Source organism: Mustela erminea, chromosome 15 (genome assembly GCF_009829155.1).
Source record: "Mustela erminea isolate mMusErm1 chromosome 15, mMusErm1.Pri, whole genome shotgun sequence".
NCBI lineage: Eukaryota > Metazoa > Chordata > Mammalia > Carnivora > Mustelidae > Mustela > Mustela erminea.
Window position 1 is genome coordinate 23,061,751 of NC_045628.1, and position 20,668 is coordinate 23,082,418.

Genomic DNA, 20,668 nt, shown 5'->3' on the forward strand with positions numbered 1-20,668 from the left:
ATTAATTTAGTTTGTTCCTTAACACTAAAAAATTATACCTTACTTTTTGACCTGCTTAACTGTATGCTGTGGGGTTTAAATAAAATTGTTTGTTGTTATATATAAATAAAAACTTAACACAAATAAATGGTCTCCACATCCATTACGTTATCATTACGTATCCTAATGACAGTGCAGAAGTTTCAGAAAAAAAAAACTTTGTATATATAATTATCTTGTAAGTGGAGGTATTAGGTATTAGACATTAGATATCTAAATAGATATTAGATTTTAGATATTAGGTATTAGATATTAGATATAATATTAGAATTGGAAAGTAAAAGTGATTTAAGGTAAACACCGATGCTACTCTTTTTTTTTTTTTTTTAGATTTTATTTATTTATTTGACAGACAGAGATCACAGGTAGGCAGAGAGGCAGGCAGAGAGAGAGGAGGAAGCAGGCTCCCTGCGGAGCAGAGAGCCCGATGTGGGGCTCGATCCCAGGTGCCCCAACACTGATGCTACTCTTATCCAGAAATAAAAATATACTGAAAATTTGTATTTGTTAAAAATACTCATTTTTATGTAATAATGTAATGAAAAAAGGTTACTAAGAAAGTTCTATGATAACTTACTACTTCTTTGTGAATGTTTTAATGTTTAATTTTTAATAATAAAATATCTCTACTTCTATTAAAGATAAGAAAACCTAATTAAAAATAATACAATTTTTGTTTTTAGATCAGTGAGTATCTTTATTTTATTTTATTTTTACTCAATTATTTAAATAAAGACAAAAACAGTTCATCCATTTCTCATTCCCGCTCCCTGGAACTCTGCCTCTGAAAACCACAAATCTTTTCTCTGTTTCTATGAGCTTGGTTGATTGTTTAATTATTTTTTACCTATTTATTTATTCATTTATTTATCATTCCACTTAATATAAAAAAGAACATACAGTATTTTTTTCTCTCTCACTTATCACTTAACATGATGCCCTCAATGTACACGCATGCTGTCACAAATAGCAAGTTTTCATTGCTTTTTATGGTTGAATAATATTCGTGTGTGTGTGTGTGTGTGTGTGTGTGTAACAATTTCTTTAATGATTCATCCATGGATAGACATTTATGAATAGAGAAATCAGTATTTTTGTCAAAACTAGCTTTTGGGGGTGCCCGGGTGGCTCAGTGGGTTAAAGCCTCTGCCTTTGGCTCGGGTTATGATCTCAGGGTCCTGGATCAAGCCCCACATCAGGCTCTCTGCTCAGCGGGGAGCCTGCTTCCCCCCCCCACCGCCCTGCCTGCCTCTCTGCCTACTTGTGATCTCTGTCTGTCAAATAAATAAATAAAATGTTAAAAAACAAACAAAAAAAACCCCTAGCTTTTGGATGTGTGACATTCCTAAACTTTGGAAAATGAAATAACATTACTAAACAGTTTGGCAAATGGATAAATAACCTTTGGGCATGTATTCATTTAATTTCTATATTTTATTTTGTTATGGTATGAATTTTTCCACACCTTATTACATTAATATATTTTGAAAGCAACATGAACTATTTATAAAAGCACTATGTTTCAATATTTTTGTAAATGAATGCAAATAAAAATATATTTTATTCCACTAATAGATTTAATAGAACATCTTTTTAATAAGTAGTAATGGTAATATTTTTGATATAACAAGTTTATGCTTTAGATACTCAGAGAAATGTTCTTTTGAACAGACTATTTGCTAGTTTGAACAGCATGTATGAGAACATTGCAGGACATACATTCTTAATAATTACTGAGCAATATGTTCAATCTAAGCAAGTATTATTGATTGTTTTGTGACAACATTGTGCCCTCCTTGGACATATAAATTATGCTTATAATGTTATTTTAAATATATTTCCATTATAATTAATATATGCATAACTGTTAAACATTTAAATTGTGAATAATGCTCTTTATTTTTCTTCATTTTTAATCAGTTTATGCTTATGATCCTTATCTGACCTTTGAATGGTCTTATAGGTTTTTCAGAGCTAGAATATTATATCAAAATTTAATTTATAGTACTTAGCTTTACAACAAAATCAGGAATGTTCTAGTTTTTTCTTTTCTTAATCTACTCAAGTACCTTAAGGAACATTTGTATCCTTCTTGTAGGTGAGTGAATGCATTTTGTGAACCGAACCACCTAAGTTGTAAGATTTTACTTGGTTCTATTAGCCCATATTAGACATTTGAAAGACTTTGAAAGATTTGCACTAACCTAATCTTTTTTTTTGTCATCCAAGAAAGTGAGAAAAATACTGGCCTTGTTATTAGCATCAGTCCTCCTATCTGAGTACAGAACCCAGTGACCTGCTTGCTTACTAGACTTTTCAGAATATCAGTAGTACTCACTTATTAATTAGATTTAGTAAGAGCTATTTATTGTAATAAAACTTATGACATAAAATAGCTATTTGTCTCCTAGCTCTTTCAAGAATTTCAGTGGCTATCAAAAAGAAGTTTTCTGAATGTTTTAAATGAAACTGGTGACTTTTTGTCAGATATCATCCTGATGCCTTGTGATTATTTAAAAATTAGATGGAAAAGAGACATAAATTAGCAGAAAGAGAGCAGGAAATTCTAAAAATGCTGATGGGACACCATTCCCCCTGCCCATGTAAAAAGGACATATTGAAAAATTTTGTGCATCCCTTAGGTCCAATGGGATGACAGGTTTATTTTGTTTTGTTTTGTTTTGTTTTAAGATTTATTTATTTCAGAGAGAGAGAGAAAAAGCATGACAGGGGGGGGGCAATGGGAGAGGAAGAGAGAATCTCAACCAGACTCCACCCCTAGCACAGAGCCTGATCTGGATCTCCTGACCCTGAGATCAGGACCTGAGCTGAAATCAAGAGTCCAACACTCAACCTACTATGCCACCCAGGTGCCCCTGGATGACAGTTTTTATTGTATCTTTCACCTTTCACTTTTTTCCGAGTTATGATTTTATGTCCTTATGATACAGAAATTACTCCTAACCATTGCCAAAATGGAATTAATCTGAATGCATAGAATGCCTTCATTCTTCACCCAGACTTTTACTCACCCTAAAATTACATTTGGCATTTATTTATCGCTCTATCACTTGTCTCCATAACTGATAAATTTGTTACTACTTGTAGGTTAAAATATAGGGGCACCTGGGTGGCTCAGTCATTAAGCATCTGCCTTTGCTTCAGGGCATGATCCTAGCATCCTGAGATCTAGCCCTGCATCAAGATCCCTTCTGAGCAGGGAGTCTGCTTCTCCCTCTCCAGCTCCACCATGCTTGTGTTCCCTCTCTCACTATCTCTCTCTATCATAAATAAATAAAATCTTAAAAAATAAAATATTACCTCCAAAGTGAAAAAGTGTTATAAATATATATTTAGAGTCACTAAAAATTAAGTAAAATTGTTATTTCTTCCCATACATATGTAACATGTGTCTTCAATAAAATGATTTAGTCAAACAGTACAATGAAATATATATATGTAATCATTAGTACAAATTTGTGTCAGTGGCCCATATAAATAATAATGATGATGATAATAGTATCTAGCATGTATTAATACACTGATTGATGATAGTTTAAACATTCAATAGGAATTCAGTTTATTGCATACATTCTCAAGGGGTAATATTCACCCAAGAGGCAGAAATTGGTTCTGAAGTGGAAGGAGAGAAAAATATCTCCAATATTATAGTAATTTCTGACCCTCTAAAGGGCCACAGTGTATAAGCCAATATACAGAACATTCATGATATAAAAGTTTAATGGTGAGGAGTTAGGATAAAAAATATCCAAAAAGTTTCCTTAATGGGGCAATAAAGATAAAAGAAAAGTTCAAACAAACAAACAAACAAATACCTGACTCATTTAATCTTCAGCGAACCTATGATAGAATTATACTATCTTAATGATAACATTTTAATTAATAGAGCCAAATCCAGAGACTTTTGCCCAAAGTTATAGATCTGGTCATTGGTAAAAAATGGAACGTAAATGCAGCTCCGGATTGTAGTCCACTCTCTAGGACTCCTAACCAGTATGTATACTGTCTCTTTATACAAAGACAGAACTCAATGTATGAATTGTATTTTATTAAACAAATTTTTTAAAAAGTTGAAAAAATATATAAATTTATGTAGTGTAAAATTCTCTATTATTAATAATTAGTTTAAAAAGTAACAACCTTATAAAATTTTAATCTAACTTAGAGATTTGGATACATAACTAGTAGCAATATAACATACATTGCCTTTACTATATTATAATGCATGCTAATTAACTTTAATTTTTCATTGACTGATGATATTTGAAATTAACAGTAGCTCCAGCTTATAGAATAATGATAACTTTGAGTGCACATTTCTTATTTCTTTGAAAATATAACCTTCATATCTTGTACTTACCCTTCACTCATTTGATAAATTTTAACAAGAAAACTCACTTGAACTTGGGTATTATTTACATGTTAAAAGCTAAAAATTAAAAAAAGTCTGTTTTCTCACTCACAGTTTATGCTTATCCATACTGTCATTGCAGTAAATATTATCACTCTTTAATTCACATTTTCTGACAGCAGTCAAGCCTCATTAGTCTTTCTGCTGCAAGGTAAAAATTAAATTTCTATTTAGTAAAAAATGCATCAAGTAAGCATCAAGTTGATATAATAATCTCTTCCACCTTCATGAATAAGCTATCTACAACAACTAAAGAAAAAATGGCTTAAAAAAACTAAGACAACACATTTCTGGTTAATTAGAATAATGTGAAAATAATATACATTAAATGTGAACAAATGAATATAAAAACATTTTCATTTTAGGACATCTTTTTAAAAATATTCTGTGGTCATATCAAAGTATCTAAAAATAAATACAGAAAAGCCAGGGGCACTTGGGTGGCTCAGTGGGTTAAGCCCTCTGCCTTCAGCTCAGGTCATGATCCCAGAGTCCTGGGATTGAGCCCCGCATCGGGCTCTCTGCTCGGTGGGAAGCCTGCTTCCCCCCTCTCTCTCTGCCTGCCTCTCTGCCTGCTTGTGATCTCTCTCTCTCTCTCTGTCAAATAAAATCTTAAAAAAAAAAAAAAAGAAAAGAAAAGCCAACAAACACTAGCCAAGAAATGATAGTTTCATTGAAAATTTAATATTCAGGATCTACTCTCCAAAAGAAAATTTTAGCCCTTTTTTCTATGACTCTGCTCCCAGGTCAGTATAAACAGTAGTATGGTTGGAAATGTTTTTCCTAAACAAAGATGTATATAGTAATTATTTGGAGAAAAAGATATTTAAGAGTTAATTTTTCATTGATATCAAACCATAGGTGTATATTTCTTCAAGTACAGTGTCCAAGAAATACCAACAAATCCTTAAAGAATCATGAATTTTGAAGTTAAAAGGCCGGCCACACATAAGAAATATTGAAGCAGGCAACAATTTATATGTCATGTTTAATTTTAAGTAAATTTATTGTTTCTAATCAATTTAATTATATTGATACATGTGCATTAATTAGAAATTAAAATTTAATAGTGTCATACTCATTTATTTTCAGCATCTAATACTACCATCTGCCAAACTATATAAGTACTGAAACTCAATTTTAAAATATGCAATAAAGGCAATTCTGGAAAAATGCATATTTTAAGATTTTTCATATTGAAATTTAAGGTAGTGTCTTATAATCAACAAGTATTGACTATACTTTTTTTTTTTTTAAATTTGTCTACAGGGGCCCTCTAGGGATATTCTGGTGCAGTCTACAAAATGAATTGCCTGGCCAAGCAGCACTGCAATTAATTAACCACAGAAATCTGTGGTTGGCTATAGGATACAGCCGAGGGCAATTTCCCTGCTTCATGAATGACTCAGAACTGGAATGAGTAATGGAGAAGAAATCTCTTTGGCCTTAGCGCCATCACAGAATTGTTTTTGCCTGTTGCTCATTTTGCATTTTTTTTTTTGTTTGTTTGTATCAGAGACTAGATACCAAGTGTTGATTAAGTTGTAATACATAGATTTTTTTTTAAAAGATTTTATTTATTTATTTGACAGAGAGAGATCACAAGTAGGCAGAGAGGCAGGCAGAGAGAGAGGAGGAAGCAGGCTCCCTGCTGAGCAGAGATCCCGATGTGGGACTCGATCCCAAGACCCTGAGATCATGACCTGAGCCGAAGGCAGCGGCTTAACCCACTGAGCCACCCAGGCGCCCCAAATACATAGATTTTTGAAGCCTATAAGAAAACATGTTGTTTTTGTATGTGAAAAAGGAATGGTGTGCAAGACTCTATACGTGTGGGGCGCCTGGGTGGCTCAGTGGATTAAGCCGCTGCCTTCAGCTCAGGTCATGATGTCAGGGTCCTGGGATGGAGTTCTGCATCGGGCTCTCTGCTCAGCGGGGAGCCTGCTTCCTCCTCTCTCTCTGCCTGCCTCTCTGCCTACTTGTGACCTCTCTCTGTCAAATAAATAAATAAAATCTTAAAAAAAAAAAAAAAAGACTCTATACGTGTGGCATTAACAACAGAAAACTAATTTGATGAAAATAACTAAGGATGCCTCCATTCATTCCATGTGGCCAATATCGTTTTGGAGTGGGATAATGCAGAATTAACAGTTACATGGTTTATAAGTAATTGAAGCATTCCCATTGTCAAGACAGTTGACAGGAAGTGAGATTTGAGAGAGCTACTGACGCACGATCTAAAAATGTATAAGCATAAATAAACACAAAAACCCTTCCACTTAGACTCGTTCTGTATCACATCTCTAAATGATAATGAAAATCACATTATTCATTTTCACATAAATGAAGATGATTCATGAGTTTTATATTGATTAATTGAAGATAAGAAGTATTTAGCTATATATTGTAGTGAAAAGAATTAAACATATAATTGGATGATAAAATATATCATCCTGAAACTAATGAAAGAATATATCTGTCTTCTGTATTTATTATTTAATAAAGTTCTCATATTCTAAAATTATTTTCTTTTTATATTACACTTTGTCCATCCAGTTTGTATGAATAAAACTTATTATCATATCTGATCTGAACAGTAATGTGTCATTGTGTATAAAGAAAATGAGCAATATCAGTATAGACTGACAGTGAACTATATTGTTCTAATAAATATTCACTTCAATTCACTACCATTTATTCCATGGTAATAAAAACTGTATATATATAGTTTGAACATTCTTTAGAATGCAAATAGAAAAAGTGAGCTAAAGTTATGTAGAAATGTAATGTCCTGTCTATAATATCCACTGAGTCATCTGATATCTTTTATAGTAATATATAGTATTATAGAACCAAGTTAGAAATTAATGCAAATGCAAGAAAGAGGTGATTTATATTAGGGATCTGGTGATTTCTCAACATCACAAACACAGTGAAAAATAAAACTTTCTCTTTTTAGTCTGCATGCTGAGAAAAGTCATATACATTACCCAAGAAATAGGATGAAAATTAAAAAATATATATGTATATAAGTCAGAACCACACACTGCAAAGTAACTTTTATCCTCAGCTATACTGTAAAATAATAATAATAAAAAAAAATCCAGCACATAAGTGTTATCTAAAGTGCTTCAGGTCAGATGCCTGGGTGGCTCAGCCAGTTAAGTGTCTGACTCATTTTGGCTCATGTCACGACTTGGTTGTGAGATCAAATTCCATGCTGGCCTCCATGCTGGGTGTGGAGCCTGCTTGGAATTCTTTCTCCCCTCTCTCTCAGGCAAAATTCTTTTGCCTGAAGCCCGCCTCCCTTAAAAAATAGTACTCCAGGAAAGAAATGTTTATTATAAAAATAGTACATTTGACCTTATATACAATTTCCTTAAGACAGGTATTTTAAAATCCAGTTAGGCTACACATGTTCAATAAAGTATTTTGGGTGGGGCAAGCAGGACTAAACATGCAGGATCATAAAACTCTTTAAAGTAGTGTCAGAAAATGGAGTTTTAGATGAAATGAAATGTACACATTGTAATGAGACAATACAAATAATACTTTGCCATGATAGACTTAGCTGCCAAATAACAGAAGTACCAAGATTTTTCATTTCTATGTTATTATTATCGAGAGCACTGGGAGAAAAAAAGCAAGCATAGTTTGAGCCAGAGAAAAGCCAAACTGTAATTACTACATGTATGATTAAAACAAAGTGCCAACTTCAAAACTCAGTTCTTTCTTCTGTAAAGTGGAAAACACTATCTCACACAAGTGGATTATGTTGGCTTTATGTTGTTTTATGAAAGGAGCTATTTTGGCCCTGTTATATATGTACTTCCAAGCTTTTAATTGCCAGGGTAACATTTTGGGCTAGCAACATAAATTCCACACAATATTTAAATTAAATATATATTTAAATATACAAATATTAAATAATCATTAATAATAAGCAAATTATAAATATATTATATATTACTTAAATATATTAATAATGAAATATAAATTAAAATAAATATTAAATATATGATTTATATTATATTATAAATTATATATGTATGTATTTAATTGAAAGTCTCAAAGTAGAGCCATGCTTAAACTAGGGCACAGGTGTGTTCATACGAATTGCAAGGGAAAATCCATGCACTGGTAAGTGTAGGATTTCAGTATTATAAAATGTGTGCCCCTATCCTCACTTTGCCATCCTTAACAGTAGGCGTTTAACCTGGGTTCCATAGATAACACCCATGTGATCACTAAATTGAAGATTGTGATGAAAAAAAAGGTGATTTTGGGACACCTGGATGGGTGCCTTCCACTCGGGTCATGATCCCGGGGTCCTGGAATCGAGTCCCGCATCGAGCTCCTTGCTTGGCGGGGAGCCTGCTTCTCTCTCCGCCTCTGCCTGATTGTGTGCTCTCTCTCTCTTTCTTTCTCTCTCTCTGATAAATAAGTAAATAGAATCTTTAAAAAAAGAAAAAAAAAGTCATTTTGAGAGACATGTAAGTTTCAGAGACTGTAGTGGGAGAAATTCTAAAAACAACCTATATTCCAAGAGCCTGCAGTGGTGAGTGAAAAGCCCTTACCAAACCACTTTGGTGTCAGGTTCTCGACACCAGCTATTAGATACTGTAATTTGGGTAGTGCTTTTGGCTACAATGCTTGTAAACCTGATTTCATACCATCAAATGTCCCAGAAAATCCTTTGGGCTAACAGCCTTTAATGAATTATTCTGCTTGAATCAGAGAACATCTTAGAACATTAACTGATATAGATGGAAAATCTGTTCAGTTAAGCTAATAGTAATACATTAAGGCAGTTTTAACCCCTGGACTTATGGTTATAAAGGTGAACAATGAACTAATTTATTTGGAATAATCTAAAGATATTCTGAAATAGGAGATAATATCGTTTCACCCTGCATCAGGTGAAAGAAGAGTGGATACCTCAAGAAAATCTCATTTCATAAAGAATAAAAAAAGAGAGTTAAGGGATATTTGGAAAGCCAATAATAGATCAACTGCAAGTGAATTATTGTAAGAACAAAGCAGAAATAAAAGTTTTAATGTTTCTTGAGTCTTTCCTGATTCCTTAAAGCCATATGCATTGTCGTAAAAACACTAAAACGTGCTAATACCCTTTCCACTTTCCTTTTTTATAATGAGGCTTAAAATTAACAGAAATTGTTGGTAAACATCATTGAAAATAATGATGAAATGATGATGGCAATTGTGATGATAGGAAAAGGAAGGAGTAAATAATTTATGTGAAAAACTTCTATTTAATTCCTATTTTATATAAAGTATGTGAAAAGTTGTTTGAGGTTCCCATGATTGAAGTAATAAATAGTTTTTAACAACTTTATTGAGATATAATTTTTTATATCATGCAATTATACGTTACGGTGTATAATCCAAGAAGTTTTATATATTCACAGATTTATGCTTCCATCACAGCAATGAATTCTAGACTATTTTCATTCTCTCCAAATGGAAAACATGTGCCAATTAATTGCCATTCCCTCAACCCCCACGCCTAGGCAACCATAAACACAGTTTCTGTCTCTATTTGTTTATTCTGGACATTCCATGTAAATAGAATCATATAACATGTACTTAACATAAGCTTTATAAGACTCATCCATTAACTATTAGGTAAAAAACTTCTTATTTTTACACATTTAATATTATGATTACATAATTAGCAATAAGAAAAATAAAATATTAAAAAATATTAGGGCTGCGTCATTCTAGTGATACTCTTCTTAGGACATTTAATTGAATATTGCTATTCAAAATATTTTCTAATAATCTTTGTCTCAGGTGGCTAACAATTTACAACTTTGATAAATCTAATACTTTAGAGAATGTGTTTAGGGATTCCTTAATAGATCATGGTTTCTTAAAAAGACAAATAATTATGTCTCATTCATATTTTTTTTACTCTCAAGATACGTGGAGTTATGCCTTGTTCAAAATAAACACTCAGCAAATGTTTATAGCTTTGCTCAATATATTATTAAAATATGTGTGTGTTTGTGTGTGTGTGTGTTTGTATGTAGGTATCCCAAGCTTTTCAAAGCCACTTAGCTTTTATGAAAGACCTATGTTAGTACTTGTTTTTGCTAACCTGAAGCAACTCAAAAAGGATTGTCACCCTTATTAAAAAAGAAAAACGTGAAAAGCCAAAATAGTGTTCAGCATTTGTTTTTCAGGGAGCCATTAGAAGCCGTGGGCACCCCAGCAGTGAAAGTGACACCACCAACCTCCTTCTCTGGAACTACACTCAGCATCTCAGCACCAAGCTGCCATAGCTTTGAACTGTCTCTGAGCATCTGTGCTTTATCTCAGTTTATTTTGTGCATCTGTTAGCAAGATGTGTCCTAGGATCTCAGAAAAGCCTAAGAGATGTTATTTTTTGAGTCTGAGAAAGTTCAAAAAATTTTTCATGTAAATTAACTGTAATTGCTTCTTTGTTTTACACCATTTTTGCTTACAGTTTCATAAGAACACTAACTTTTGGAGGGCAAGAAAAACCTGGACTGTTAATCAAAATGTACTTTTAGAAGTTATAATTCCTCATCATTAAGTATATTGTTTTACTCAGAAATAAACAATATGTTCTATATTTCCCTTAGAAATATACCATCTGCAACACTTTGTAAAATAAGTTTTTTTTTTTTCCAAACTAGTAATGGCATCTACAGGAGTCACTCAGATGCCTCATGAGGTATATTACAAGGCAACACTGAGTAGGGTAATAGTAGCTTTGGTGAAAGGGAATTTAATTGTCATTCCCCAACAAATGCTTTTCTCAGCGTGATGATCACATAATTGTGAGAAAATAAGTGAAACCCAGAGTTTGGCACATTTAATCTGGTTCTTCCTGCCACTGACTGCTTGCAAGGGTGAATATTACAAAGGAAACAAGAGGAGGAGAAAGGCAGTAAAAATGAGATGGGCATGCTGAGTCTATGACTGCAACTACTACTTTTTCAAATTTAACCATGAATCTCTCAATACTATAATAAAACAAAAATGAATCCAATAGTACAGAAACACTGCCTACATTTTGTCTCTTTATTCTCTTAAACAAACAAAAAGAGTACTAATGTCATTAATATTCCTTTGTAGTACTCTATGATAGCAAAATAATTTATTGGGCAGAGCAGTAAAATTAGATAAGTACTATAATTTTCTCTAACACTGAACATTATTCATAAGGTTTTTGTGTGAAATTACTATCCATTATCAAGTGATCTATTGTACATTATTTTTTAAAGATGTATTTATTTATTTTAGAGAGAGAGAGACAGATAGAGAAGTGGGTAGGGTGAGGGAGAGAATCCCAAGCAGACTGCCACTGAGTGCAGAGCTGATGAGGGACTAGATCTCAGCACCCATGAGATCACGATCTGAGCCAAAACCAAGAGTCAGATGCTCACAGACTGAGCCACCCAGGTGCCCCAATCTATTGCATATTACTGAAAAGGTGCCATGTTCAGGTACAAATTGAATCATGCCACTAGAAGCAGAGGTAATGGAAACCCTTAATTTACAAAAAAAAAAAAAAAAAAAAAAAAAAAAAGTTTAGAAAATGTTCTGAGACTTTAAATGATTTTTTAGTCATTATTAGACAGGTACACCTCCAAACCCACAAAGATACATGAAGAATAAATGTAGTCAAACATTTCTGTAAAAGCCCAGGAGAACTAGTAGTTAATAAAACCAGTCAGTTATAGAAAACTATTGAAATGCCCAGAGAAAAAAGTTTAGAGAGGAACACAGAGGCCACTTTCATCATGGGGTTAATTCAATAGTTCTTGGATTGGATGGTGGGCTTAAAATGTATGTTTTGTCATTACTCTTCAAAATCCACATAAATATGAGGTATAGACTTTCAAAATTTTCATACATTATATAAATCAATTAAAAACAAAATATATATATACCAGATCATATAGTTCATTAATAGAAATGTTTTAATTTTAATCTTTTCCTTCAAAAGGGTAAATGTTAACAGAACACAGGAAAGGAGTTTTATATGACATATATATATGAAATATATTCATATACTTATGAATATATTTCATGACAGAAAATATATTTATGATGGGGCGCCTGGGTGGCTCAGTGGGTTAAGCCGCTGCCTTCGGCTCAGGTCATGATCTCGGAGTCCTGGGATCGAGTCCCGCATCGGGTTCTCTGCTCAGCAGAGAGCCTGCTTCCCTCTCTCTCTCTCTCTGCCTGCCTCTCCATCTACTTGTGATTTCTCTCTGTCAAATAAATAAATAAAATCTTTTAAAAAAAAAAAAGAAAATATATTTATGAATCTTAGATTAAAATCTATATGTCATCTACTATTCTTTTGAATAAGCCTCCAAAATATTTTTCTTATTATTTAAAATATTTCTTAATATTTAAAATAAGTCTTTAATTACCTTCCATATATATATATATATATGTATATATATATATGTTTGTGCCAGATTTGTAACAGAGAGAAGGGTACTAATAGGTTTGGAAATGACCATTAGCCAACACCTGTCATTTCCTGACTTGCTAATTTTAGCTATTCTAACTGGTGTGAGGTGGTATCTCATTGAAGTTTTAATTTGCATTTCCCTGATGCCAAGTGATGATGAGCACTTTTTCATGTGTCCTTTGGCCATTTGGCTGTCTTCTTTGTTTACCTACAATCACGAAACTGTGAGTCCCAGTTTCATTATGTATATAAAAGTAGGAGGTTGATAATCACTAATATTCCTTCTAATTGGAAGATCCTTGATTTCACATACAAAGAAAATTTAAAATGCGATAAGTACTGTGGATCACAAGCTACAGATTGTTTGTTAGCAACCATAACTGGTTTATTTCACTTGAGCTAATGTGCTGTGTTTATGTTCTTACATGTTCACTGTTTTGAAACTGTATACCAAATTTATAAAAGTAAAATGCTTTCAAAAGTTTTGCTTGTTATCTCTAGGCATTATAACTAAAAATGTAGTACTATGAGAATCTCGATGTTATTAAATATTTTCTTGATAATATACATATTAATATTTGTATTTGAGCTGTTTTCTTAAGTGTCTAGTTCCTCTCTCTGTAAATCAAATATTATTCAGTTATTTTCTTTTTTTTTTTTTAAAGATTTTATTTATTTATTTGACAGAGAGAGATCACAAGTAGGCAGAGAGGCAGGCAGAGAGACAGAGGAGGAAGCAGGCTCCCTGCTGAGCAGAGAGCCCAATGCGGGACTCGATCCCAGGACCCTGAGATCATGACCTGAGCCGAAGGCAGCGGCTTAACCCACTGAGCCACCCAGGCGGCCCCTATTCAGTTATATAAAACATGGCATTTTTTTAAATCTTTTTTTTTAAGATTTTATTTATTTATTTGAGAGAGACAGTGAGAGAGAGCATGAGCAAGGAGAAGGTCAGAGAGAGAAGCAGACTCCCCATGGAGCGGGGAGCCCGATGTGGGACTCGATCCCGGGACTCCAGGATCATGACCTGAGCCGAAGGCAGTCGTCCAACCAACTGAGCCACCCAGGTGTCCCAAGCATGGCATTTCTTACCTTACTTTGAAACATCTGAGAAAAAAGCAGAGTTTGAATAAAATGAAATAAATTATCATGACTTTAGTGCACAATTATATATAGCATGTCTATCAAATTGTGTGGGTTGTTCTTTCTGAATAATATTCAGCATTTATTTAAGATGGTATAATATTAACTCTTGTTCAACAGACTATCTTTATGTTAAAATCATACTAAAAAAAAAGCAATATTGGGATGCCTGGGTGGCTCAGTTGGTTAGGCAGCTGTCTTCGGCTCAGGTCATGATCGCAGAGTCTTAGGATGGAGCCCGCATCAGGATCCTTGCTCAACCTGGAGCCTGCTTCTCTTTCTCCCTCTGCCTGCTGCTCCCCTTGCCTGTCCTCTCTCTCTCTCTCTCTCTCTCTCTCTCTCTCTGTGTGTGTCAAAAAAATAAATAAAATCTTTAAAAAAAATTTAAAAAAGCAAAATTGTTTTTTGCTGAAAAGTACATGTTGAATGTTTTACTACATTAAAAATTTTTCTTTTATTTAAATTCAATTAATTAATATATAGTGTATTATTAGTTTCAAAGCTCAAGTTCAGTGATTTAGCAGTTGTATATAATACCCAGTTCTCATCATATCCCGTACCCTCCTTAATATACATCGCCTAGTTACTTTATCCCCTTACCCACCTCCCCACCAGCAACCCTCAGTTTGTTTCCTATGGTTTGTTCTCAGTTGTTTCTCCTGGTTTGTTCCTCAGTTTGTTTCTCATGGTTTGTCTCCTTCTCTGATTTTATCTTGTTTTATACTTCCCTCTCTTCTTCTATGCTGTTGTTTTGTTTCTTAAATTCCACATATGAGTGAAATCATAAGATAATTTTCTTTCTCTGATTGACTTATTTCACTTAGCACAAGACCCTCTAGTTCCATCCATGTCATTGTAAATTGCAAGATTTCAGTTTTTGATGGCTGCATAGTACTCGTGTGTGTGTGTGTGTGTGTGTGTGTGTGTGTGCACTACATCTTCTTTATCCATTCATCTGTTGATGGGCATCTGGGTTCTTTCCATAGTTTGGCTATTGTGGACATTGCTGCTATAAACATTGGGGTGCAGGTGCCCTTTCAGATCACTACATTTGTATCTTTGGTGTAAATACCCTGTAGTGCAATTGCGGGGTCATAGGATAGCTCTATTTTCAACTTTTTGAGGAACCTTCATACTGTTTTCCAGAGTGGCTTCCCCAGCTTGCATTCCCACCAAAAGTGTAGGAGTGTTCCCTTTTCTTTGCATCCTCAACAACATCTGTCGTTTCCTGACTTGCTAATTTTATCCATTCTAACTGGTGTGAGGTGGTATCTTATTGAGGTTTTAATTTGTATTTCCCTGATGCTAAGTGATGATGAGCATTTTTTCATGTGTCCTTTGGCCATTTGAATGTCTTCTTTAGAGAAATTTCTTTTCATGTTTTCTGCCCATTTCTTGATTAGGTTATGTTTTCCTTGGGTGTTGAGTTTGATAACTTTTTATATAGATTTTGGATACTAGCCCTTTATCTGATATGTCATTTGCAAATATCTTCTTCCACTTTGTCAGTTGTCCTTTGGTTTTGTTAATTGTTTCCTTTGCTGTGCAAAAGGTTTTTATCTTGATGAAGTTTTAATAACTCATTTTTGCCTTTGCTTCCTTTGCCTTCAGAGACATGTCTAGCCAGAAGTTGCTGTGTCTATTCTTCCCAGAGCAATCTGTACATTCAATATAGTCCCTATCAAAATACCATTAGAATTTTTCACAGAGCTGGAACAAATAACCCTAAAATTCGTATGGAACCAAAAGAAAGTTGAAAAATAAAACCAAACCAAACCAAACCAAACCATCACATTCTGAACTTCAAGCTGTATTACAAAGTTGTAGTCATCAAGACAGTATGGTACTGGCACAAAAACAGACACATAGATCAAAATGGAACAGAACAGAGAACCCATAAATGGACCCTCAACTCTGTGGTCAAGTATATTTGACAAAGAGGGAAAGAATATCCAATAGAGAAAAGACAATCTTTTCTACAAATAGTATTGAGAAAATTGGACAGAAGAATGAACTGGATGATTTTCCTACACCCTATTTGATTACATTTAAATTTAGATGCCTTAAAACAGATATACTAGTCTTGCATATCTTGCTTTGCTTGCTAACTAATCACTTTTAAAATACTTTCAGATTTCCCTTCTTCTAATCGCTTTCCACATCACCAATATACTATGAGGATGTTTGGTAGTAGTTTGGTTTCAAATAGTAAATGGTACATTTTTGAATACCTTATAGTGGGTTTAAAGACATCAGAGTCATTGATTAATTGCACATTGTTTGCCAACTTGTCACTTTTCTTTATTTGACCTAAGGTCAGTATCAAGTTTTGACTTTCAGAAAAATGTATGTTTTCACTCCATTCAATTGTATTGATTACATATTTTAATAACTAGCTATTGTATCTGTTTCATTGCAATGAAAATTGTCATCCTTATTACAAATCATATTTTAATGGCTCAGAATAAGATTGGCTTCATTCTATAAATTTATATTTTGAGCCATAGACTAGTATGATTCTATTTGTACAAAATAAAATACTGGAAGAGTTAATTTTCATTTCCATGTGAGCTGCTGAAAAGTGATATTTAAAAAATTTACTATGGTTTCCTTTTTCTTGGAGACTCATTATGTTAATTTTCAAGTCTATGTGTGACTATGATGATATTAACAAACAATTTCTTTATTTGGAAAATCACTAGAATGGAAAAATAATAAATAATTCAAGGAATGAAGAAACACAGAGAAAGCCAACATTTTTTTATTAATCATAATTTTACTAATGCAATTGATGTCATGAATTGTGCTTTCTTAAGTGTGCAATTTTCATCATAATTCTCTAATCTTGACAGCTATGCATGTGGCAATATTCTCCTTTTCTGCAAAACTTAACCTTTATTGTCAGTTATAGTTTTGACTGTCGTCTATTAACCTAAGCCTCTGTAAATCTGTTGGAAAATGTACACACACACACACAATTATATAAACATTTTATTACAGTGTAATTACCCTGATGTAATTATGACATAACTACTGTAATATTTGATGAATCATGAGTGATTGAGGAATATCATAAGATGGAAAATTTTTTAAAATATGTTTTATATAGCTGCCTCTCTACTTTTTATTGATAGAACATTATCTAAATATGTTATATTTAAAAGTAAATATTTTTGTCATTCCCTTGAAAAATCAGTTATAGAAATGTATTCATGATATTTGGAATTGATATTTTTAGAATCTAAAATACATGTACTTTAGGAAATTGAGCCAAATTTTATACTGGTTGGTATCTGTTGTTGTTCTTTAAAGCAATGCAATTTCAAATTCTGTTCAGGGATTACTTCTAGCAACTGTTTTAGCTGTGTTGCCCTGATATGGTTTCCAAAGAAGTAGAAAGTTTGTTTTCCTCCTGATTCCCCCATGGAGTCTATGGCACACAACATGAGCCCTATAATCTGCTATAAAGCAATATTGTATAAATGATGTTTACCTGCATACATTTTTTATGGCCATTTGGAGGCTTCGGTTCTGCGGGGAACCCATTTCCTTTTTACCCTGGGATCCTTTCTCATCACGATTAAACAAAGGCCCTCTCACTAACACAGCTGAGATAAAAGGATTTGCTGGGTCTCTATCACATCAGGCAGGTGATGACAGATCCCCATCTATTTCAGGAACAAACTTCAAACTAGCCACAGGTGATTTCCTTTCCATGCTGAATGGCACAGCAGACATTATGTTTCCCACCACAGCGATTTCTAGCTTATTATTTAGCTCCATGACAGAAAAACAAGTAAAAGCTCAAGATTTTAAAATATGAACTGACACATTTAAAAAAAGGAAATTCATGTAGTTCTCTTTAATCTTCAAAGAGTGCTTCAACAAGCATTCTAATTTATAATATTAATTTTGCAAAGACATTTCAATTGCTTATTCATCTGTATTATAAAAATAGAAAGAGGTAGAAAAGGTAGATGATATAGATAGATGGATGGATGGATAGATAGATGGTAGACACAAAGCAATATCTATCTATGTGTCTACAATATTAGAAAGATGAATTTCTTAAACTTAATTAAAATATGAATCTACCCATTCTGTACATAGCAAAGAGGAATAATTTTTTAAATGAGCTTATGTAGAATTTAATGTCTTATGTGCATCCAAGACCCCAAAAGAACATAAAAAAGTATTTTTCAGAATTCTGTCCATCATCATCATCATCATCATCATCATAGTAAAACTTAACTATATTCACAATGTGTGGCCATGCTTCTGCTTTTTTGTATTCAATCTGGCATTTGCTCTGTTTCATAGCTTTTTAAGGTAGGAGTAAACAGAGGATAGAGATGTTAAATAACTGGCTAAAGGTCACAGAGCTTTTGTAATAAAACATCATTTTGTTTCTTTGTGAACAAGAACATCATTTATGATTTATATCAGGGCAGCTCAGTAGCTGGATTGTTTATCTCTTAAATTAGTTTTAAAATTCTTGTACTGATTCTGGCAACATACAAATTTTATTTTCAAATCCTATATATTAAAACATTAATTCTAAAAGTGACTAATAGCCATTACATAATCAGTAATTTTGAGAAACATTGCAGTAAGGAAATTTAAGCATATATATTTATTACCAGAATTATCTAAAACATTCAATTATTAACATGTATTATGATTCATAAAGAGGGGTATACAGTCTCCAAACATTTGACCATCACAAAGCTTCTTTTTATGTTTCAATAAAACAGATTATTTTCTTGAGTAGTCAGTGTTAAACAGTTGAATAACCTTATAAAACATTTTCTAAGATATTGGAAATCAGAAGGATGTAGGAGGACTCTCCTCTCTATATCACTTAACTTCACATAAAGTATGGCCACAGATAATACACAAAGCCAAATAAGGTGTTTGCTTAGTACATACATACCTCAATAAGAGTGGGTCAATGTAATGAACTAGTAGGGGGGGAATCTATCACTATACAAGAAAAATTCATTCAAGGGACTTTCTCAAAAAGCATGTTAATCCATATATCCTACTATTCCTTACTCTTGAAGATGACATCAGATGTATCATTCAGTTCTCCCATACTTCTATGTTACAGTGAAACACGTAGCCTGGCATACTGTGATGATAATACCAAGAAAAATTATATATAAAATTCTGAAACTACATGTCTCAAAAGTTGTTTACTTATTTCGGTGCTCATCCCCTTAATCCGTTATCTAGAAAATATTTTTGGTCATTTATGCTATAGTCTAGGCTTGTACAATGATGCAAAAATGAGAGCTGAACAATTACAAAAATAATAATTCAAAATCAGAAATTTTAGTCTTATAATTAACAGTATTTTCTTAGATATTACACTTCTATTCATACAATTACTACTACTACTGATGATGATTAAAATAATGGTTACCATTTACTTGGCACTTACTCCTTAAAAACTCAGAAAGAAGTTCACCATAAATGTTAAAAGCACAGACTTTAAGTCAAAGGACCTGCATTAAAACCAGATACACATATTTATTAGTTGTATAGGAGTGGGTAAATTACTTTACCTCTCCACTCATTAATTTTCTCATCTGTTGTATATAAAACAGAGCTGTTATGAAAAATAAGTGAGATAAAATATTTACATTTTTAAAATCAGCAACTGAAAATAGTAACTATTTAATACATGTTAGGTATTGTCTACACCAACATTCTTCCCAGTTCTGTAAACTTACTCTCTAAAAGACTTTTCAGTAACTTCCTTTTTGCAATTTTATTTTTAATTTGGCAAACATTTTAAAATGGTATTAAGTTTGGTATTACATGCAGAAATAGATAAAAACAAGTTAAAATTCCTGCTTTAGTAGCAATAGTAACATTAAAAATTTTAATGGAACTTTAAACATGTGCAGTATCAGTAAAATGTCTTAGTGACTTGATGCCCTACATCATCCTTAGAAATAGTAACAAGTTCTTAAAGAAAACAATGAATAAGTGGATAAAAAAGAAGGAGTATAGACATGTCATTCAGAAATATCATTCTGAACTCCAAGGTTACATGTCAAAAATTATACAATAATCTATCATTAGAATGTATGCCTTTTGACTGTCTTTAGATGAAGTCTTCCTTCACCATGTTGAAACAAACAAACAAAAAAAGGGAAACCACCTAACTTACAAAAAATAACTTGTTAATCATTAGTGTGGTTCACTTTTTTGATAATATACCAAAATTTAAAATTCTTTCTGTGACTACTTTTTAAAAAAGATTTATTTATTAGAGAGAGAAAGAGAGAGAGAATGAGTCAGGGGAGGGGTAGATGGAGAAGGGGAGTGAGAATCCTCAAGCAGACTTCCCACTGAGTGGGATGCTCAATATAGGGCTCAATCCCAAACCCCAAGATCATGACCTGAGTTGAAATCAAAAGCTGGCCATTTAACCAACTGAGCCACCCAGGCACCCTGTGTGACTATTTTTAATTTAACTGGCCAGAACAGATTGCCACAAAGAGGTTAGAGGCATTCCTTATTTGTAAAGCCAGGGAATAAGCTGCAATTTATGGCAGCTGAGTATGAAA